Below are 20,629 nucleotides of genomic sequence, written 5' to 3'. Positions count from 1 at the left end.
TATTCCTGTGGAATTCTTATTTACCTCAGACTTGTTGTAGGTTCAATATTCTCGAGCACGACTCATCCAGCAGTCGTTCCATGGTAGGGCTGCAGTAATAGGACCACGGCTAGTTAAAAGTTTCCCATTTGCTGATGGATTCTATGTGACGGCCGTCATGTGGTGTGCTGCTTTTGTATTTCAACATGGGTCTCTGAGTCTCTAAACTAGGAAAAAATCTTGTTGAGAAAAGTGTGTGTGAGAGGATCTGTGGGTGCAGGCAGGTGTGTGCACTTGAGTGCTGACCCATTTACATGTGTGAGAGAGACAAGCAAATTGCCTGTGGGATGTAGGCCTACAACTGGAACCAAGCAGCCAGGCATAACCACAGGTAAGGAGAGAGGAAGGCAGTTCATTATTAGAGCAGGATCATGAGCATCTTGCCCTGCTCCCTTCTGCCCCGATCGGCCACGATCGGCCAATACCTCTCTATTAGGGTGGAGGGTGAACATTTCTTGGACCTCAGAAGCTGAGGGATGCAGGCCCAATATGTCCTCCAAGGGCCTAGAGGACCCGGTGCCCAATCATGCCTGGTGTTTTTCAGCTTACCCGACCAATCTGGTTGCAAGGCGGATTTTAACAGTACTGCTGAAAAGGGACTCCCAGACAGCCCTGAGGCCATCATTTGCATAGGCCCTCCCCTTCTCTTTGTCTTGCTTCCCACAAAGCAACGCATCGCTGGCAGCAGTATAGATTTGGGGGTTGTGAAGAATAATGACAGGGAGGCTGAAGAAGAGAAAGAAAAGTCCCAGAAGTCCTGCAGGCTTCCTTGCTAAATGCAGCTGGACACATAGAGTGCACCTTCTTTACTGCGAGGTAAATACATTAAAAATGTTGAGGAGAGAAAAATTGAAAAATACATATTAGGAGGAAAGCACTGGAACCTGCTTTATTATTTCAATTAGTCTTGAAAACATAGAACATTTCTCTCCTGAAAGCTGGTAAAAATATGGAACGCTTCACGAATTTGCGTGTCATCCTTGCGCAGGGGCTATGCTAATCTTCTCTGTATCGTTCCAATTTTAGTATACGTGCTGCCGAAGCGAGCACACTTCATTGATGAACCTACAATGTTTATAAACTCTCTAAATCTACAGTCTCTAGACATAGGGTGGCCTGGCAGAGATGCTCGGATGGCCTGTAAGCATTCAAATCTGAGCCAATGGGCAAAAATGAATGAAGAGTAACAATCCATTATTCTTCACTGCATTTGTGGTCCAAGACTTCACCAATTGGAAGTATGTAGATTATGCCAGGGTTGCAAAGGCTCATGGTTCAGGCTACAGACAAGGAACATTGTGACATCACGCTGCCTGTGGAACAGTGATATTAGAGGTGAAACAGCTGCACAGTAGGTTAGGTGAAGGGCTCTGAGAGTGGAAAGGCAGCATGCCTGGGTCCCTGGACAAGGTGAGCCTATGACAAGGTGTCTGAATTTTCGCCTGTATTGTAATATTAAACACTTTATTGTTGTACCCGCCTGCTGATTAAGAAGTCCTCAAGATCAGCTCCACACAGACGTGGAACTGATGATGTTAATGCAGACTATTTAAGAAACTGAGGCTGATCTAAAACATTTCCTTGGATCTAGGACCATTTCGCCTGACTTTTAGGTCCTTCCTCCTCCTAAAGTCCTTTGTATAAGTTAGGAACACCTGACAGAACAGAATTTCAGGAGGTCCCGCAGGTGGGTTTACTTGTGTCTTCTGGTTGTGAGCAGTAAACATGGCTAAAAAGGTTGATGGAATGGTGTTTTAAAACACACACACACACACACACACACAATTTCTGGTCCTCTTAAGGACAAAAGTATGGGTGTACCTACATGGGGCCAGTGGCGCAATGGATAACGTGTCTGACTACGGATCAGAAGATTGTAGGTTCGACTCCTATCTGGCTCGAAAGGGTCATAGGTCCCTGTTTTATGGTATTCCTGTGGAATTCTTATTTACCTCAGACTTGTTGTAGGTTCAATATTCTTGAGCACGACTCATCCAGCAGTCGTTCCATGGTAGGGCTGCAGTAATAGGACCACGGCTGGTTAAAAGTTTCCCATTTGCTGCTGGATTCTATGTGAAGGCCGTCATGTGGTGTGCTGCTTTTGTATTTCAACATGGGTCTCTGAGTCTCTAAACTAGGAAAAAATCTTGTTGAGAAAAGTGTGTGTGAGAGGATCTGTGGGTGCAGGCAGGTGTGTGCACTTGAGTGCTGACCCATTTACATGTGTGAGAGAGACAAGCAAATTGCCTGTGGGATGTAGGCCTACAACTGGAACCAAGCAGCCAGGCATAACCACAGGTAAGGAGAGAGGAAGGCAGTTCATTATTAGAGCAGGATCATGAGCATCTTGCCCTGCTCCCTTCTGCCCCGATCGGCCACGATCGGCCAAGACCTCTCTATTAGGGTGGAGGGTGAACATTTCTTGGACCTCAGAAACTGAGGGATGCAGGCCCAATATGTCCTCCAAGGGCCTAGAGGACCCGGTGCCCAATCATGCCTGGTATTTTTCAGCTTACCAGACCAATCTGGTTGCAAGGCGGATTTTAACAGTACTGCTGAAAAGGGACTCCCAGACAGCCCTGAGGCCATCATTTGCATAGGCCCTCCCCTTCTCTTTGTCTTGCTTCCCACAAAGCAACGCATCGCTGGCAGCAGTATAGATTTGGGGGTTGTGAAGAATAATGACAGGGAGGCTGAAGAAGAGAAAGAAAAGTCCCAGAAGTCCTGCAGGCTTCCTTGCTAAATGCAGCTGGACACATAGAGTACACCTTCTTTACTGCGAGGTAAATACATTAAAAATGTTGAGGAGAGAAAAATTGAAAAATACATATTAGGAGGAAAGCACTGGAACCTGCTTTATTATTTCAATTAGTCTTGAAAACATAGAACATTTCTCTCCTGAAAGCTGGTAAAAATATGGTACGCTTCACGAATTTGCGTGTCATCCTTGCGCAGGGGCCATGCTAATCTTCTCTGTATCGTTCCAATTTTAGTATATGTGCTGCCGAAGCGAGCACACTTCAGTGATGAACCTACAATGTTTATAAACTCTCTAAATCTACAGTCTCTAGACATAGGGTGGCCTGGCAGAGATGCTCGGATGGCCTGTAAGCATTCAAATCTGAGCCAATGGGCAAAAATGAATGAAGAGTAACAATCCATTATTCTTCACTGCATTTGTGGTCCAAGACTTCACCAATTGGAAGTATGTAGATTATGCCAGGGTTGCAAAGGCTCATGGTTCAGGCTACAGACAAGGAACATTGTGACATCACGCTGCCTGTGGAACAGTGATATTAGAGGTGAAACAGCTGCACAGTAGGTTAGGTGAAGGGCTCTGAGAGTGGAAAGGCAGCATGCCTGGGTCCCTGGACAAGGTGAGCCTATGACAAGGTGTCTGAATTTTCGCCTGTATTGTAATATTAAACACTTTATTGTTGTACCCGCCTGCTGATTAAGAAGTCCTCAAGATCAGCTCCACACAGACGTGGAACTGATGATGTTAATGCAGACTATTTAAGAAACTGAGGCTGATCTAAAACATTTCCTCGGATCTAGGACCATTTCGCCTGACTTTTAGGTCCTTCCTCCTCCTAAAGTCCTTTGTATAAGTTAGGAACACCTGACAGAACAGAATTTCAGGAGGTCCCTCAGGTGGGTTTACTTGTGTCTTCTGGTTGTGAGCAGTAAACATGGCTAAAAAGGTTGATGGAATGGTGTTTTAAAACACACACACACACACACACACACACACACACAATTTCTGGTCCTCTTAAGGACAAAAGTATGGGTGTACCTACATGGGGCCAGTGGTGCAATGGATAACGCGTCTGACTACGGATCAGACGATTGTAGGTTTGATTCCTATCTGGCTCGAAAGGGTCATAGGTCCCTGTTTATGGTATTCCTGTGGAATTCTTATTTACCTCAGACTTGTTGTAGGTTCAATATTCTCGAGCACGACTCGTCAGCAGTCGTTCCATGGTAGGGCTGCAGTAATAGGACCACGGCTAGTTAAAAGTTTCCCATTTGCTGCTGGATTCTATGTGAAGGCCGTCATGTGGTGTGCTGCTTTTGTATTTCAACATGGGTCTCTGAGTCTCTAAACTAGGAAAAAATCTTGTTGAGAAAAGTGTGTGTGAGAGGATCTGTGGGTGCAGGCAGGTGTGTGCACTTGAGTGCTGACCCATTTACATGTGTGAGAGAGACAAGCAAATTGCCTGTGGGATGTAGGCCTACAACTGGAACCAAGCAGCCAGGCATAACCACAGGTAAGGAGAGAGGAAGGCAGTTCATTATTAGAGCAGGATCATGAGCATCTTGCCCTGCTCCCTTCTGCCCCGATCGGCCACTACCTCTCTATTAGGGTGGAGGGTGAACATTTCTTGGACCTCAGAAACTGAGGGATGCAGGCCCAATATGTCCTCCAAGGGCCTAGAGGACCCGGTGCCCAATCATGCCTGGTGTTTTTCAGCTTACCCGACCAATCTGGTTGCAAGGCGGATTTTAACAGTACTGCTGAAAAGGGACTCCCAGACAGCCCTGAGGCCATCATTTGCATAGGCCCTCCCCTTCTCTTTGTCTTGCTTCCCACAAAGCAACGCATCGCTGGCAGCAGTATAGATTTGGGGGTTGTGAAGAATAATGACAGGGAGGCTGAAGAAGAGAAAGAAAAGTCCCAGAAGTCCTGCAGGCTTCCTTGCTAAATGCAGCTGGACACATAGAGTGCACCTTCTTTACTGCGAGGTAAATACATTAAAAATGTTGAGGAGAGAAAAATTGAAAAATACATATTAGGAGGAAAGCACTGGAACCTGCTTTATTATTTTAATTAGTCTTGAAAACATAGAACATTTCTCTCCTGAAAGCTGGTAAAAATATGGAACGCTTCACGAATTTGCGTGTCATCCTTGCGCAGGGGCCATGCTAATCTTCTCTGTATCGTTCCAATTTTAGTATATGTGCTGCCGAAGCGAGCACACTTCATTGATGAACCTACAATGTTTATAAACTCTCTAAATCTACAGTCTCTAGACATAGGGTGGCCTGGCAGAGATGCTCGGATGGCCTGTAAGCATTCAAATCTGAGCCAATGGGCAAAAATGAATGAAGAGTAACAATCCATTATTCTTCACTGCATTTGTGGTCCAAGACTTCACCAATTGGAAGTATGTAGATTATGCCAGGGTTGCAAAGGCTCATGGTTCAGGCTACAGACAAGGAACATTGTGACATCACGCTGCCTGTGGAACAGTGATATTAGAGGTGAAACAGCTGCACAGTAGGTTAGGTGAAGGGCTCTGAGAGTGGAAAGGTAGCATGCCTGGGTCCCTGGACAAGGTGAGCCTATGACAAGGTGTCTGAATTTTCGCCTGTATTGTAATATTAAACACTTTATTGTTGTACCCGCCTGCTGATAAAGAAGTCCTCAAGATCAGCTCCACACAGACGTGGAACTGATGATGTTAATGCAGACTATTTAAGAAACTGAGGCTGATCTAAAACATTTCCTTGGATCTAGGACCATTTCGCCTGACTTTTAGGTCCTTCCTCCTCCTAAAGTCCTTTGTATAAGTTAGGAACACCTGACAGAACAGAATTTCAGGAGGTCCCTCAGGTGGGTTTACTTGTGTCTTCTGGTTGTGAGCAGTAAACATGGCTAAAAATGTTGATGGAATGGTGTTTTAAAACACACACACACACACAATTTCTGGTCCTCTTAAGGACAAAAGTATGGGTGTACCTACATGGGGCCAGTGGCGCAATGGATAACGCGTCTGACTACGGATCAGAAGATTGTAGGTTCGACTCCTATCTGGCTCGAAAGGGTCATAGGTCCCTGTTTTATGGTATTCCTGTGGAATTCTTATTTACCTCAGACTTGTTGTAGGTTCAATATTCATGAGCACGACTCATCCAGCAGTCGTTCCATGGTAGGGCTGCAGTAATAGGACCACGGCTAGTTAAAGGTTTCCCATTTGCTGCTGGATTCTATGTGAAGGCCGTCATGTGGTGTGCTGCTTTTGTATTTCAACATGGGTCTCTGAGTCTCTAAACTAGGAAAAAATCTTGTTGAGAAAAGTGTGTGTGAGAGGATCTGTGGGTGCAGGCAGGTGTGTGCACTTGAGTGCTGACCCATTTACATGTGTGAGAGACACAAGCAAATTGCCTGTGGGATGTAGGCCTACAACTGGAACCAAGCAGCCAGGCATAACCACAGGTAAGGAGAGAGGAAGGCAGTTCATTATTAGAGCAGGATCATGAGCATCTTGCCCTGCTCCCTTCTGCCCCGATCGGCCACGATCGGCCAAGACCTCTCTATTAGGGTGGAGGGTGAACATTTCTTGGACCTCAGAAACTGAGGGATGCAGGCCCAATATGTCCTCCAAGGGCCTAGAGGACCCGGTGCCCAATCATGCCTGGTGTTTTTCGGCTTACCCGACCAATCTGGTTGCAAGGCAGATTTTAACAGTACTGCTGAAAAGGGACTCCCAGACAGCCCTGAGGCCATCATTTGCATAGACCCTCCCCTTCTCTTTGTCTTGCTTCCCACAAAGCAACGCATCGCTGGCAGCAGTATAGATTTGGGGGTTGTGAAGAATAATGACAGGGAGGCTGAAGAAGAGAAAGAAAAGTCCCAGAAGTCCTGCAGGCTTCCTTGCTAAATGCAGCTGGACACATAGAGTGCACCTTCTTTACTGCGAGGTAAATACATTAAAAATGTTGAGGAGAGAAAAATTGAAAAATACATATTAGGAGGAAAGCACTGGAACCTGCTTTATTATTTTAATTAGTCTTGAAAACATAGAACATTTCTCTCCTGAAAGCTGGTAAAAATATGGAACGCTTCACGAATTTGCGTGTCATCCTTGCGCAGGGGCCATGCTAATCTTCTCTGTATCGTTCCAATTTTAGTATATGTGCTGCCGAAGCGAGCACACTTCATTGATGAACCTACAATGTTTATAAACTCTCTAAATCTACAGTCTCTAGACATAGGGTGGCCTGGCAGAGATGCTCGGATGGCCTGTAAGCATTCAAATCTGAGCCAATGGGCAAAAATGAATGAAGAGTAACAATCCATTATTCTTCACTGCATTTGTGGTCCAAGACTTCACCAATTGGAAGTATGTAGATTATGCCAGGGTTGCAAAGGCTCATGGTTCAGGCTACAGACAAGGAACATTGTGACATCACGCTGCCTGTGGAACAGTGATATTAGAGGTGAAACAGCTGCACAGTAGGTTAGGTGAAGGGCTCTGAGAGTGGAAAGGTAGCATGCCTGGGTCCCTGGACAAGGTGAGCCTATGACAAGGTGTCTGAATTTTCGCCTGTATTGTAATATTAAACACTTTATTGTTGTACCCGCCTGCTGATAAAGAAGTCCTCAAGATCAGCTCCACACAGACGTGGAACTGATGATGTTAATGCAGACTATTTAAGAAACTGAGGCTGATCTAAAACATTTCCTTGGATCTAGGACCATTTCGCCTGACTTTTAGGTCCTTCCTCCTCCTAAAGTCCTTTGTATAAGTTAGGAACACCTGACAGAACAGAATTTCAGGAGGTCCCTCAGGTGGGTTTACTTGTGTCTTCTGGTTGTGAGCAGTAAACATGGCTAAAAATGTTGATGGAATGGTGTTTTAAAACACACACACACACACACACAATTTCTGGTCCTCTTAAGGACAAAAGTATGGGTGTACCTACATGGGGCCAGTGGCGCAATGGATAACGCGTCTGACTACGGATCAGAAGATTGTAGGTTTGATTCCTATCTGGCTCGAAAGGGTCATAGGTCCCTGTTTTATGGTATTCCTGTGGAATTCTTATTTACCTCAGACTTGTTGTAGGTTCAATATTCTCGAGCACGACTCATCCAGCAGTCGTTCCATGGTAGGGCTGCAGTAATAGGACCACGGCTAGTTAAAAGTTTCCCATTTGCTGATGGATTCTATGTGACGGCCGTCATGTGGTGTGCTGCTTTTGTATTTCAACATGGGTCTCTGAGTCTCTAAACTAGGAAAAAATCTTGTTGAGAAAAGTGTGTGTGAGAGGATCTGTGGGTGCAGGCAGGTGTGTGCACTTGAGTGCTGACCCATTTACATGTGTGAGAGAGACAAGCAAATTGCCTGTGGGATGTAGGCCTACAACTGGAACCAAGCAGCCAGGCATAACCACAGGTAAGGAGAGAGGAAGGCAGTTCATTATTAGAGCAGGATCATGAGCATCTTGCCCTGCTCCCTTCTGCCCCGATCGGCCACGATCGGCCAATACCTCTCTATTAGGGTGGAGGGTGAACATTTCTTGGACCTCAGAAGCTGAGGGATGCAGGCCCAATATGTCCTCCAAGGGCCTAGAGGACCCGGTGCCCAATCATGCCTGGTGTTTTTCAGCTTACCCGACCAATCTGGTTGCAAGGCGGATTTTAACAGTACTGCTGAAAAGGGACTCCCAGACAGCCCTGAGGCCATCATTTGCATAGGCCCTCCCCTTCTCTTTGTCTTGCTTCCCACAAAGCAACGCATCGCTGGCAGCAGTATAGATTTGGGGGTTGTGAAGAATAATGACAGGGAGGCTGAAGAAGAGAAAGAAAAGTCCCAGAAGTCCTGCAGGCTTCCTTGCTAAATGCAGCTGGACACATAGAGTGCACCTTCTTTACTGCGAGGTAAATACATTAAAAATGTTGAGGAGAGAAAAATTGAAAAATACATATTAGGAGGAAAGCACTGGAACCTGCTTTATTATTTCAATTAGTCTTGAAAACATAGAACATTTCTCTCCTGAAAGCTGGTAAAAATATGGAACGCTTCACGAATTTGCGTGTCATCCTTGCGCAGGGGCTATGCTAATCTTCTCTGTATCGTTCCAATTTTAGTATACGTGCTGCCGAAGCGAGCACACTTCACTGATGAACCTACAATGTTTATAAACTCTCTAAATCTACAGTCTCTAGACATAGGGTGGTCTGGCAGAGATGCTCGGATGGCCTGTAAGCATTCAAATCTGAGCCAATGGGCAAAAATGAATGAAGAGTAACAATCCATTATTCTTCACTGCATTTGTGGTCCAAGACTTCACCAATTGGAAGTATGTAGATTATGCCAGGGTTGCAAAGGCTCATGGTTCAGGCTACAGACAAGGAACATTGTGACATCACGCTGCCTGTGGAACAGTGATATTAGAGGTGAAACAGCTGCACAGTAGGTTAGGTGAAGGGCTCTGAGAGTGGAAAGGCAGCATGCCTGGGTCCCTGGACAAGGTGAGCCTATGACAAGGTGTCTGAATTTTCGCCTGTATTGTAATATTAAACACTTTATTGTTGTACCCGCCTGCTGATTAAGAAGTCCTCAAGATCAGCTCCACACAGACGTGGAACTGATGATGTTAATGCAGACTATTTAAGAAACTGAGGCTGATCTAAAACATTTCCTTGGATCTAGGACCATTTCGCCTGACTTTTAGGTCCTTCCTCCTCCTAAAGTCCTTTGTATAAGTTAGGAACACCTGACAGAACAGAATTTCAGGAGGTCCCTCAGGTGGGTTTACTTGTGTCTTCTGGTTGTGAGCAGTAAACATGGCTAAAAAGGTTGATGGAATGGTGTTTTAAAACACACACACACACACACACACACACGCAATTTCTGGTCCTCTTAAGGACAAAAGTATGGGTGTACCTACATGGGGCCAGTGGCGCAATGGATAACGTGTCTGACTACGGATCAGAAGATTGTAGGTTCGACTCCTATCTGGCTCGAAAGGGTCATAGGTCCCTGTTTTATGGTATTCCTGTGGAATTCTTATTTACCTCAGACTTGTTGTAGGTTCAATATTCTTGAGCACGACTCATCCAGCAGTCGTTCCATGGTAGGGCTGCAGTAATAGGACCACGGCTGGTTAAAAGTTTCCCATTTGCTGCTGGATTCTATGTGAAGGCCGTCATGTGGTGTGCTGCTTTTGTATTTCAACATGGGTCTCTGAGTCTCTAAACTAGGAAAAAATCTTGTTGAGAAAAGTGTGTGTGAGAGGATCTGTGGGTGCAGGCAGGTGTGTGCACTTGAGTGCTGACCCATTTACATGTGTGAGAGAGACAAGCAAATTGCCTGTGGGATGTAGGCCTACAACTGGAACCAAGCAGCCAGGCATAACCACAGGTAAGGAGAGAGGAAGGCAGTTCATTATTAGAGCAGGATCATGAGCATCTTGCCCTGCTCCCTTCTGCCCCGATCGGCCAAGACCTCTCTATTAGGGTGGAGGGTGAACATTTCTTGGACCTCAGAAACTGAGGGATGCAGGCCCAATATGTCCTCCAAGGGCCTAGAGGACCCGGTGCCCAATCATGCCTGGTATTTTTCAGCTTACCAGACCAATCTGGTTGCAAGGCGGATTTTAACAGTACTGCTGAAAAGGGACTCCCAGACAGCCCTGAGGCCATCATTTGCATAGGCCCTCCCCTTCTCTTTGTCTTGCTTCCCACAAAGCAACGCATCGCTGGCAGCAGTTTAGATTTGGGGGTTGTGAAGAATAATGACAGGGAGGCTGAAGAAGAGAAAGAAAAGTCCCAGAAGTCCTGCAGGCTTCCTTGCTAAATGCAGCTGGACACATAGAGTACACCTTCTTTACTGCGAGGTAAATACATTAAAAATGTTGAGGAGAGAAAAATTGAAAAATACATATTAGGAGGAAAGCACTGGAACCTGCTTTATTATTTCAATTAGTCTTGAAAACATAGAACATTTCTCTCCTGAAAGCTGGTAAAAATATGGTACGCTTCACGAATTTGCGTGTCATCCTTGCGCAGGGGCCATGCTAATCTTCTCTGTATCGTTCCAATTTTAGTATATGTGCTGCCGAAGCGAGCACACTTCAGTGATGAACCTACAATGTTTATAAACTCTCTAAATCTACAGTCTCTAGACATAGGGTGGCCTGGCAGAGATGCTCGGATGGCCTGTAAGCATTCAAATCTGAGCCAATGGGCAAAAATGAATGAAGAATAACAATCCATTATTCTTCACTGCATTTGTGGTCCAAGACTTCACCAATTGGAAGTATGTAGATTATGCCAGGGTTGCAAAGGCTCATGGTTCAGGCTACAGACAAGGAACATTGTGACATCACGCTGCCTGTGGAACAGTGATATTAGAGGTGAAACAGCTGCACAGTAGGTTAGGTGAAGGGCTCTGAGAGTGGAAAGGCAGCATGCCTGGGTCCCTGGACAAGGTGAGCCTATGACAAGGTGTCTGAATTTTCGCCTGTATTGTAATATTAAACACTTTATTGTTGTACCCGCCTGCTGATTAAGAAGTCCTCAAGATCAGCTCCACACAGACGTGGAACTGATGATGTTAATGCAGACTATTTAAGAAACTGAGGCTGATCTAAAACATTTCCTTGGATCTAGGACCATTTTGCCTGACTTTTAGGTCCTTCCTCCTCCTAAAGTCCTTTGTATAAGTTAGGAACACCTGACAGAACAGAATTTCAGGAGGTCCCTCAGGTGGGTTTACTTGTGTCTTCTGGTTGTGAGCAGTAAACATGGCTAAAAAGGTTGATGGAATGGTGTTTTAACACACACACACACACACACACACACACACACACAATTTCTGGTCCTCTTAAGGACAAAAGTATGGGTGTACCTACATGGGGCCAGTGGCGCAATGGATAACGCGTCTGACTACGGATCAGACGATTGTAGGTTTGATTCCTATCTGGCTCGAAAGGGTCATAGGTCCCTGTTTTATGGTATTCCTGTGGAATTCTTATTTACCTCAGACTTGTTGTAGGTTCAATATTCTCGAGCACGACTCATCCAGCAGTCGTTCCATGGTAGGGCTGCAGTAATAGGACCACGGCTAGTTAAAAGTTTCCCATTTGCTGCTGGATTCTATGTGAAGGCCGTCATGTGGTGTGCTGCTTTTGTATTTCAACATGGGTCTCTGAGTCTCTAAACTAGGAAAAAATCTTGTTGAGAAAAGTGTGTGTGAGAGGATCTGTGGGTGCAGGCAGGTGTGTGCACTTGAGTGCTGACCCATTTACATGTGTGAGAGACACAAGCAAATTGCCTGTGGGATGTAGGCCTACAACTGGAACCAAGCAGCCAGGCATAACCACAGGTAAGGAGAGAGGAAGGCAGTTCATTATTAGAGCAGGATCATGAGCATCTTGCCCTGCTCCCTTCTGCCCCGATCGGCCACGATCGGCCAAGACCTCTCTATTAGGGTGGAGGGTGAACATTTCTTGGACCTCAGAAACTGAGGGATGCAGGCCCAATATGTCCTCCAAGGGCCTAGAGGACCCGGTGCCCAATCATGCCTGGTGTTTTTCGGCTTACCCGACCAATCTGGTTGCAAGGCGGATTTTAACAGTACTGCTGAAAAGGGACTCCCAGACAGCCCTGAGGCCATCATTTGCATAGACCCTCCCCTTCTCTTTGTCTTGCTTCCCACAAAGCAACGCATCGCTGGCAGCAGTATAGATTTGGGGGTTGTGAAGAATAATGACAGGGAGGCTGAAGAAGAGAAAGAAAAGTCCCAGAAGTCCTGCAGGCTTCCTTGCTAAATGCAGCTGGACACATAGAGTGCACCTTCTTTACTGCGAGGTAAATACATTAAAAATGTTGAGGAGAGAAAAATTGAAAAATACATATTAGGAGGAAAGCACTGGAACCTGCTTTATTATTTCAATTAGTCTTGAAAACATAGAACATTTCTCTCCTGAAAGCTGGTAAAAATATGGAACGCTTCACGAATTTGCGTGTCATCCTTGCGCAGGGGCCATGCTAATCTTCTCTGTATCGTTCCAATTTTAGTATATGTGCTGCCGAAGCGAGCACACTTCATTGATGAACCTACAATGTTTATAAACTCTCTAAATCTACAGTCTCTAGACATAGGGTGGCCTGGCAGAGATGCTCGGATGGCCTGTAAGCATTCAAATCTGAGCCAATGGGCAAAAATGAATGAAGAGTAACAATCCATTATTCTTCACTGCATTTGTGGTCCAAGACTTCACCAATTGGAAGTATGTAGATTATGCCAGGGTTGCAAAGGCTCATGGTTCAGGCTACAGACAAGGAACATTGTGACATCACGCTGCCTGTGGAACAGTGATATTAGAGGTGAAACAGCTGCACAGTAGGTTAGGTGAAGGGCTCTGAGAGTGGAAAGGCAGCATGCCTGGGTCCCTGGACAAGGTGAGCCTATGACAAGGTGTCTGAATTTTCGCCTGTATTGTAATATTAAACACTTTATTGTTGTACCCGCCTGCTGATTAAGAAGTCCTCAAGATCAGCTCCACATAGACGTGGAACTGATGATGTTAATGCAGACTATTTAAGAAACTGAGGCTGATCTAAAACATTTCCTTGGATCTAGGACCATTTCGCCTGACTTTTAGGTCCTTCCTCCTCCTAAAGTCCTTTGTATAAGTTAGGAACACCTGACAGAACCGAATTTCAGGAGGTCCCTCAGGTGGGTTTACTTGTGTCTTCTGGTTGTGAGCAGTAAACATGGCTAAAAAGGTTGATGGAATGGTGTTTTAAAACACACACACACACACACACACACACAATTTCTGGTCCTCTTAAGGACAAAAGTATGGGTGTACCTACATGGGGCCAGTGGCGCAATGGATAACGCGTCTGACCACGGATCAGAAGATTGTAGGTTCGACTCCTATCTGGCTCGAAAGGGTCATAGGTCCCTGTTTTATGGTATTCCTGTGGAATTCTTATTTACCTCAGACTTGTTGTAGGTTCAATATTCTTGAGCACGACTCATCCAGCAGTCGTTCCATGGTAGGGCTGCAGTAATAGGACCACGGCTGGTTAAAAGTTTCCCATTTGCTGCTGGATTCTATGTGAAGGCCGTTATGTGGTGTGCTGCTTTTGTATTTCAACATGGGTCTCTGAGTCTCTAAACTAGGAAAAAATCTTGTTGAGAAAAGTGTGTGTGAGAGGATCTGTGGGTGCAGGCAGGTGTGTGCACTTGAGTGCTGACCCATTTACATGTGTGAGAGAGACAAGCAAATTGCCTGTGGGATGTAGGCCTACAACTGGAACCAAGCAGCCAGGCATAACCACAGGTAAGGAGAGAGGAAGGCAGTTCATTATTAGAGCAGGATCATGAGCATCTTGCCCTGCTCCCTTCTGCCCCGATCGGCCACGATCGGCCAAGACCTCTCTATTAGGGTGGAGGGTGAACATTTCTTGGACCTCAGAAACTGAGGGATGCAGGCCCAATATGTCCTCCAAGGGCCTAGAGGACCCGGTGCCCAATCATGCCTGGTGTTTTTCAGCTTACCCGACCAATCTGGTTGCAAGGCGGATTTTAACAGTACTGCTGAAAAGAGACTCCCAGACAGCCCTGAGGCCATCATTTGCATAGGCCCTCCCCTTCTCTTTGTCTTGCTTCCCACAAAGCAACGCATCGCTGGCAGCAGTATAGATTTGGGGGTTGTGAAGAATAATGACAGGGAGGCTGAAGAAGAGAAAGAAAAGTCCCAGAAGTCCTGCAGGCTTCCTTGCTAAATGCAGCTGGACACATAGAGTGCACCTTCTTTACTGCGAGGTAAATACATTAAAAATGTTGAGGAGAGAAAAATTGAAAAATACATATTAGGAGGAAAGCACTGGAACCTGCTTTATTATTTCAATTAGTCTTGAAAACATAGAACATTTCTCTCCTGAAAGCTGGTAAAAATATGGAACGCTTCACGAATTTGCGTGTCATCCTTGCGCAGGGGCCATGCTAATCTTCTCTGTATCGTTCCAATTTTAGTATATGTGCTGCCGAAGCGAGCACACTTCATTGATGAACCTACAATGTTTATAAACTCTCTAAATCTACAGTCTCTAGACATAGGGTGGCCTGGCAGAGATGCTCGGATGGCCTGTAAGCATTCAAATCTGAGCCAATGGGCAAAAATGAATGAAGAGTAACAATCCATTATTCTTCACTGCATTTGTGGTCCAAGACTTCACCAATTGGAAGTATGTAGATTATGCCAGGGTTGCAAAGGCTCATGGTTCAGGCTACAGACAAGGAACATTGTGACATCACGCTGCCTGTGGAACAGTGATATTAGAGGTGAAACAGCTGCACAGTAGGTTAGGTGAAGGGCTCTGAGAGTGGAAAGGCAGCATGCCTGGGTCCCTGGACAAGGTGAGCCTATGACAAGGTGTCTGAATTTTCGCCTGTATTGTAATATTAAACACTTTATTGTTGTACCCGCCTGCTGATTAAGAAGTCCTCAAGATCAGCTCCACACAGACGTGGAACTGATGATGTTAATGCAGACTATTTAAGAAACTGAGGCTGATCTAAAACATTTCCTTGGATCTAGGACCATTTCGCCTGACTTTTAGGTCCTTCCTCCTCCTAAAGTCCTTTGTATAAGTTAGGAACACCTGACAGAACCGAATTTCAGGAGGTCCCTCAGGTGGGTTTACTTGTGTCTTCTGGTTGTGAGCAGTAAACATGGCTAAAAAGGTTGATGGAATGGTGTTTTAAAACACACACACACACACACACACACAATTTCTGGTCCTCTTAAGGACAAAAGTATGGGTGTACCTACATGGGGCCAGTGGCGCAATGGATAACGCGTCTGACCACGGATCAGAAGATTGTAGGTTCGACTCCTATCTGGCTCGAAAGGGTCATAGGTCCCTGTTTTATGGTATTCCTGTGGAATTCTTATTTACCTCAGACTTGTTGTAGGTTCAATATTCTTGAGCACGACTCATCCAGCAGTCGTTCCATGGTAGGGCTGCAGTAATAGGACCACGGCTGGTTAAAAGTTTCCCATTTGCTGCTGGATTCTATGTGAAGGCCGTTATGTGGTGTGCTGCTTTTGTATTTCAACATGGGTCTCTGAGTCTCTAAACTAGGAAAAAATCTTGTTGAGAAAAGTGTGTGTGAGAGGATCTGTGGGTGCAGGCAGGTGTGTGCACTTGAGTGCTGACCCATTTACATGTGTGAGAGAGACAAGCAAATTGCCTGTGGGATGTAGGCCTACAACTGGAACCAAGCAGCCAGGCATAACCACAGGTAAGGAGAGAGGAAGGCAGTTCATTATTAGAGCAGGATCATGAGCATCTTGCCCTGCTCCCTTCTGCCCCGATCGGCCACGATCGGCCAAGACCTCTCTATTAGGGTGGAGGGTGAACATTTCTTGGACCTCAGAAACTGAGGGATGCAGGCCCAATATGTCCTCCAAGGGCCTAGAGGACCCGGTGCCCAATCATGCCTGGTGTTTTTCAGCTTACCCGACCAATCTGGTTGCAAGGCGGATTTTAACAGTACTGCTGAAAAGAGACTCCCAGACAGCCCTGAGGCCATCATTTGCATAGGCCCTCCCCTTCTCTTTGTCTTGCTTCCCACAAAGCAACGCATCGCTGGCAGCAGTATAGATTTGGGGGTTGTGAAGAATAATGACAGGGAGGCTGAAGAAGAGAAAGAAAAGTCCCAGAAGTCCTGCAGGCTTCCTTGCTAAATGCAGCTGGACACATAGAGTGCACCTTCTTTACTGCGAGGTAAATACATTAAAAATGTTGAGGAGAGAAAAATTGAAAAATACATATTAGGAGGAAAGCACTGGAACCTGCTTTATTATTTTAATTAGTCTTGAAAACATAGAACATTTCTCTCCTGAAAGCTGGTAAAAATATGGAACGCTTCACGAATTTGCGTGTCATCCTTGCGCAGGGGCCATGCTAATCTTCTCTGTATCGTTCCAATTTTAGTATATGTGCTGCCGAAGCGAGCACACTTCATTGATGAACCTACAATGTTTATAAACTCTCTAAATCTACAGTCTCTAGACATAGGGTGGCCTGGCAGAGATGCTCGGATGGCCTGTAAGCATTCAAATCTGAGCCAATGGGCAAAAATGAATGAAGAGTAACAATCCATTATTCTTCACTGCATTTGTGGTCCAAGACTTCACCAATTGGAAGTATGTAGATTATGCCAGGGTTGCAAAGGCTCATGGTTCAGGCTACAGACAAGGAACATTGTGACATCACGCTGCCTGTGGAACAGTGATATTAGAGGTGAAACAGCTGCACAGTAGGTTAGGTGAAGGGCTCTGAGAGTGGAAAGGTAGCATGCCTGGGTCCCTGGACAAGGTGAGCCTATGACAAGGTGTCTGAATTTTCGCCTGTATTGTAATATTAAACACTTTATTGTTGTACCCGCCTGCTGATAAAGAAGTCCTCAAGATCAGCTCCACACAGACGTGGAACTGATGATGTTAATGCAGACTATTTAAGAAACTGAGGCTGATCTAAAACATTTCCTTGGATCTAGGACCATTTCGCCTGACTTTTAGGTCCTTCCTCCTCCTAAAGTCCTTTGTATAAGTTAGGAACACCTGACAGAACAGAATTTCAGGAGGTCCCTCAGGTGGGTTTACTTGTGTCTTCTGGTTGTGAGCAGTAAACATGGCTAAAAATGTTGATGGAATGGTGTTTTAAAACACACACACACACACACACAATTTCTGGTCCTCTTAAGGACAAAAGTATGGGTGTACCTACATGGGGCCAGTGGTGCAATGGATAACGCGTCTGACTACGGATCAGAAGATTGTAGGTTTGATTCCTATCTGGCTCGAAAGGGTCATAGGTCCCTGTTTTATGGTATTCCTGTGGAATTCTTATTTACCTCAGACTTGTTGTAGGTTCAATATTCTCGAGCACGACTCATCCAGCAGTCGTTCCATGGTAGGGCTGCAGTAATAGGACCACGGCTAGTTAAAAGTTTCCCATTTGCTGATGGATTCTATGTGACGGCCGTCATGTGGTGTGCTGCTTTTGTATTTCAACATGGGTCTCTGAGTCTCTAAACTAGGAAAAAATCTTGTTGAGAAAAGTGTGTGTGAGAGGATCTGTGGGTGCAGGCAGGTGTGTGCACTTGAGTGCTGACCCATTTACATGTGTGAGAGAGACAAGCAAATTGCCTGTGGGATGTAGGCCTACAACTGGAACCAAGCAGCCAGGCATAACCACAGGTAAGGAGAGAGGAAGGCAGTTCATTATTAGAGCAGGATCATGAGCATCTTGCCCTGCTCCCTTCTGCCCCGATCGGCCACGATCGGCCAATACCTCTCTATTAGGGTGGAGGGTGAACATTTCTTGGACCTCAGAAGCTGAGGGATGCAGGCCCAATATGTCCTCCAAGGGCCTAGAGGACCCGGTGCCCAATCATGCCTGGTGTTTTTCAGCTTACCCGACCAATCTGGTTGCAAGGCGGATTTTAACAGTACTGCTGAAAAGGGACTCCCAGACAGCCCTGAGGCCATCATTTGCATAGGCCCTCCCCTTCTCTTTGTCTTGCTTCCCACAAAGCAACGCATCGCTGGCAGCAGTATAGATTTGGGGGTTGTGAAGAATAATGACAGGGAGGCTGAAGAAGAGAAAGAAAAGTCCCAGAAGTCCTGCAGGCTTCCTTGCTAAATGCAGCTGGACACATAGAGTGCACCTTCTTTACTGCGAGGTAAATACATTAAAAATGTTGAGGAGAGAAAAATTGAAAAATACATATTAGGAGGAAAGCACTGGAACCTGCTTTATTATTTCAATTAGTCTTGAAAACATAGAACATTTCTCTCCTGAAAGCTGGTAAAAATATGGAACGCTTCACGAATTTGCGTGTCATCCTTGCGCAGGGGCTATGCTAATCTTCTCTGTATCGTTCCAATTTTAGTATACGTGCTGCCGAAGCGAGCACACTTCATTGATGAACCTACAATGTTTATAAACTCTCTAAATCTACAGTCTCTAGACATAGGGTGGCCTGGCAGAGATGCTCGGATGGCCTGTAAGCATTCAAATCTGAGCCAATGGGCAAAAATGAATGAAGAGTAACAATCCATTATTCTTCACTGCATTTGTGGTCCAAGACTTCACCAATTGGAAGTATGTAGATTATGCAAGGGTTGCAAAGGCTCATGGTTCAGGCTACAGACAAGGAACATTGTGACATCACGCTGCCTGTGGAACAGTGATATTAGAGGTGAAACAGCTGCACAGTAGGTTAGGTGAAGGGCTCTGAGAGTGGAAAGGCAGCATGCCTGGGTCCCTGGACAAGGTGAGCCTATGACAAGGTGTCTGAATTTTCGCCTGTATTGTAATATTAAACACTTTATTGTTGTACCCGCCTGCTGATTAAGAAGTCCTCAAGATCAGCTCCACACAGACGTGGAACTGATGATGTTAATGCAGACTATTTAAGAAACTGAGGCTGATCTAAAACATTTCCTTGGATCTAGGACCATTTCGCCTGACTTTTAGGTCCTTCCTCCTCCTAAAGTCCTTTGTATAAGTTAGGAACACCTGACAGAACAGAATTTCAGGAGGTCCCGCAGGTGGGTTTACTTGTGTCTTCTGGTTGTGAGCAGTAAACATGGCTAAAAAGGTTGATGGAATGGTGTTTTAAAACACACACACACACACACACACACAATTTCTGGTCCTCTTAAGGACAAAAGTATGGGTGTACCTACATGGGGCCAGTGGCGCAATGGATAACGTGTCTGACTACGGATCAGAAGATTGTAGGTTCGACTCCTATCTGGCTCGAAAGGGTCATAGGTCCCTGTTTTATGGTATTCCTGTGGAATTCTTATTTACCTCAGACTTGTTGTAGGTTCAATATTCTTGAGCACGACTCATCCAGCAGTCGTTCCATGGTAGGGCTGCAGTAATAGGACCACGGCTGGTTAAAAGTTTCCCATTTGCTGCTGGATTCTATGTGAAGGCCGTCATGTGGTGTGCTGCTTTTGTATTTCAACATGGGTCTCTGAGTCTCTAAACTAGGAAAAAATCTTGTTGAGAAAAGTGTGTGTGAGAGGATCTGTGGGTGCAGGCAGGTGTGTGCACTTGAGTGCTGACCCATTTACATGTGTGAGAGAGACAAGCAAATTGCCTGTGGGATGTAGGCCTACAACTGGAACCAAGCAGCCAGGCATAACCACAGGTAAGGAGAGAGGAAGGCAGTTCATTATTAGAGCAGGATCATGAGCATCTTGCCCTGCTCCCTTCTGCCCCGATCGGCCACGATCGGCCAAGACCTCTCTATTAGGGTGGAGGGTGAACATTTCTTGGACCTCAGAAACTGAGGGATGCAGGCCCAATATGTCCTCCAAGGGCCTAGAGGACCCGGTGCCCAATCATGCCTGGTATTTTTCAGCTTACCAGACCAATCTGGTTGCAAGGCGGATTTTAACAGTACTGCTGAAAAGGGACTCCCAGACAGCCCTGAGGCCATCATTTGCATAGGCCCTCCCCTTCTCTTTGTCTTGCTTCCCACAAAGCAACGCATCGCTGGCAGCAGTATAGATTTGGGGGTTGTGAAGAATAATGACAGGGAGGCTGAAGAAGAGAAAGAAAAGTCCCAGAAGTCCTGCAGGCTTCCTTGCTAAATGCAGCTGGACACATAGAGTACACCTTCTTTACTGCGAGGTAAATACATTAAAAATGTTGAGGAGAGAAAAATTGAAAAATACATATTAGGAGGAAAGCACTGGAACCTGCTTTATTATTTCAATTAGTCTTGAAAACATAGAACATTTCTCTCCTGAA

At 45.6% G+C, this 20,629-nt stretch overlaps 17 non-coding genes across 17 annotated transcripts; 7 read left to right on the top strand and 10 right to left on the bottom strand.

Moving 5' to 3' along the window:
• Positions 1 to 982: 982 nt before the first annotated feature.
• On the bottom strand, positions 983 to 1,089 carry LOC146820108 (U6 spliceosomal RNA). The gene has a single exon (XR_014964451.1). It is a non-coding gene; the product is annotated as a U6 spliceosomal RNA (small nuclear RNA).
• A 778-nt stretch (positions 1,090 to 1,867) lies between these two features.
• TRNAR-ACG (transfer RNA arginine (anticodon ACG)) lies at positions 1,868 to 1,940 on the top strand. The gene has a single exon. It is a non-coding gene; the product is annotated as a tRNA-Arg (tRNA).
• A 1,009-nt stretch (positions 1,941 to 2,949) lies between these two features.
• On the bottom strand, positions 2,950 to 3,056 carry LOC146820106 (U6 spliceosomal RNA). Its single transcript, XR_014965356.1, has one exon. It is a non-coding gene; the product is annotated as a U6 spliceosomal RNA (small nuclear RNA).
• Positions 3,057 to 4,912: 1,856 nt separating this feature from the next.
• On the bottom strand, positions 4,913 to 5,019 carry LOC146820105 (U6 spliceosomal RNA). Its single transcript, XR_014964332.1, has one exon. It is a non-coding gene; the product is annotated as a U6 spliceosomal RNA (small nuclear RNA).
• Positions 5,020 to 5,789: 770 nt separating this feature from the next.
• Positions 5,790 to 5,862, top strand: TRNAR-ACG (transfer RNA arginine (anticodon ACG)). The gene has a single exon. It is a non-coding gene; the product is annotated as a tRNA-Arg (tRNA).
• Positions 5,863 to 6,871: 1,009 nt separating this feature from the next.
• Positions 6,872 to 6,978, bottom strand: LOC146820103 (U6 spliceosomal RNA). The gene has a single exon (XR_014964321.1). It is a non-coding gene; the product is annotated as a U6 spliceosomal RNA (small nuclear RNA).
• Positions 6,979 to 7,752: 774 nt separating this feature from the next.
• Positions 7,753 to 7,825, top strand: TRNAR-ACG (transfer RNA arginine (anticodon ACG)). The gene has a single exon. It is a non-coding gene; the product is annotated as a tRNA-Arg (tRNA).
• A 1,009-nt stretch (positions 7,826 to 8,834) lies between these two features.
• Positions 8,835 to 8,941, bottom strand: LOC146820101 (U6 spliceosomal RNA). Its single transcript, XR_014964450.1, has one exon. It is a non-coding gene; the product is annotated as a U6 spliceosomal RNA (small nuclear RNA).
• A 782-nt stretch (positions 8,942 to 9,723) lies between these two features.
• Positions 9,724 to 9,796, top strand: TRNAR-ACG (transfer RNA arginine (anticodon ACG)). The gene has a single exon. It is a non-coding gene; the product is annotated as a tRNA-Arg (tRNA).
• A 999-nt stretch (positions 9,797 to 10,795) lies between these two features.
• Positions 10,796 to 10,902, bottom strand: LOC146820099 (U6 spliceosomal RNA). The gene has a single exon (XR_014965354.1). It is a non-coding gene; the product is annotated as a U6 spliceosomal RNA (small nuclear RNA).
• Positions 10,903 to 12,770: 1,868 nt separating this feature from the next.
• On the bottom strand, positions 12,771 to 12,877 carry LOC146820098 (U6 spliceosomal RNA). Its single transcript, XR_014964310.1, has one exon. It is a non-coding gene; the product is annotated as a U6 spliceosomal RNA (small nuclear RNA).
• A 780-nt stretch (positions 12,878 to 13,657) lies between these two features.
• Positions 13,658 to 13,730, top strand: TRNAR-ACG (transfer RNA arginine (anticodon ACG)). Its single transcript has one exon. It is a non-coding gene; the product is annotated as a tRNA-Arg (tRNA).
• A 1,009-nt stretch (positions 13,731 to 14,739) lies between these two features.
• LOC146820096 (U6 spliceosomal RNA) lies at positions 14,740 to 14,846 on the bottom strand. The gene has a single exon (XR_014964299.1). It is a non-coding gene; the product is annotated as a U6 spliceosomal RNA (small nuclear RNA).
• A 778-nt stretch (positions 14,847 to 15,624) lies between these two features.
• On the top strand, positions 15,625 to 15,697 carry TRNAR-ACG (transfer RNA arginine (anticodon ACG)). The gene has a single exon. It is a non-coding gene; the product is annotated as a tRNA-Arg (tRNA).
• A 1,009-nt stretch (positions 15,698 to 16,706) lies between these two features.
• On the bottom strand, positions 16,707 to 16,813 carry LOC146820094 (U6 spliceosomal RNA). Its single transcript, XR_014964288.1, has one exon. It is a non-coding gene; the product is annotated as a U6 spliceosomal RNA (small nuclear RNA).
• Positions 16,814 to 18,669: 1,856 nt separating this feature from the next.
• On the bottom strand, positions 18,670 to 18,776 carry LOC146820093 (U6 spliceosomal RNA). Its single transcript, XR_014964449.1, has one exon. It is a non-coding gene; the product is annotated as a U6 spliceosomal RNA (small nuclear RNA).
• Positions 18,777 to 19,554: 778 nt separating this feature from the next.
• TRNAR-ACG (transfer RNA arginine (anticodon ACG)) lies at positions 19,555 to 19,627 on the top strand. The gene has a single exon. It is a non-coding gene; the product is annotated as a tRNA-Arg (tRNA).
• The last annotated feature ends 1,002 nt before the right edge of the window (positions 19,628 to 20,629 follow it).

Source organism: Triturus cristatus, chromosome 6 (assembly GCF_964204655.1).
Source record: "Triturus cristatus chromosome 6, aTriCri1.1, whole genome shotgun sequence".
NCBI lineage: Eukaryota > Metazoa > Chordata > Amphibia > Caudata > Salamandridae > Triturus > Triturus cristatus.
This window is presented reverse-complemented; position numbering and strand designations above follow the sequence as displayed.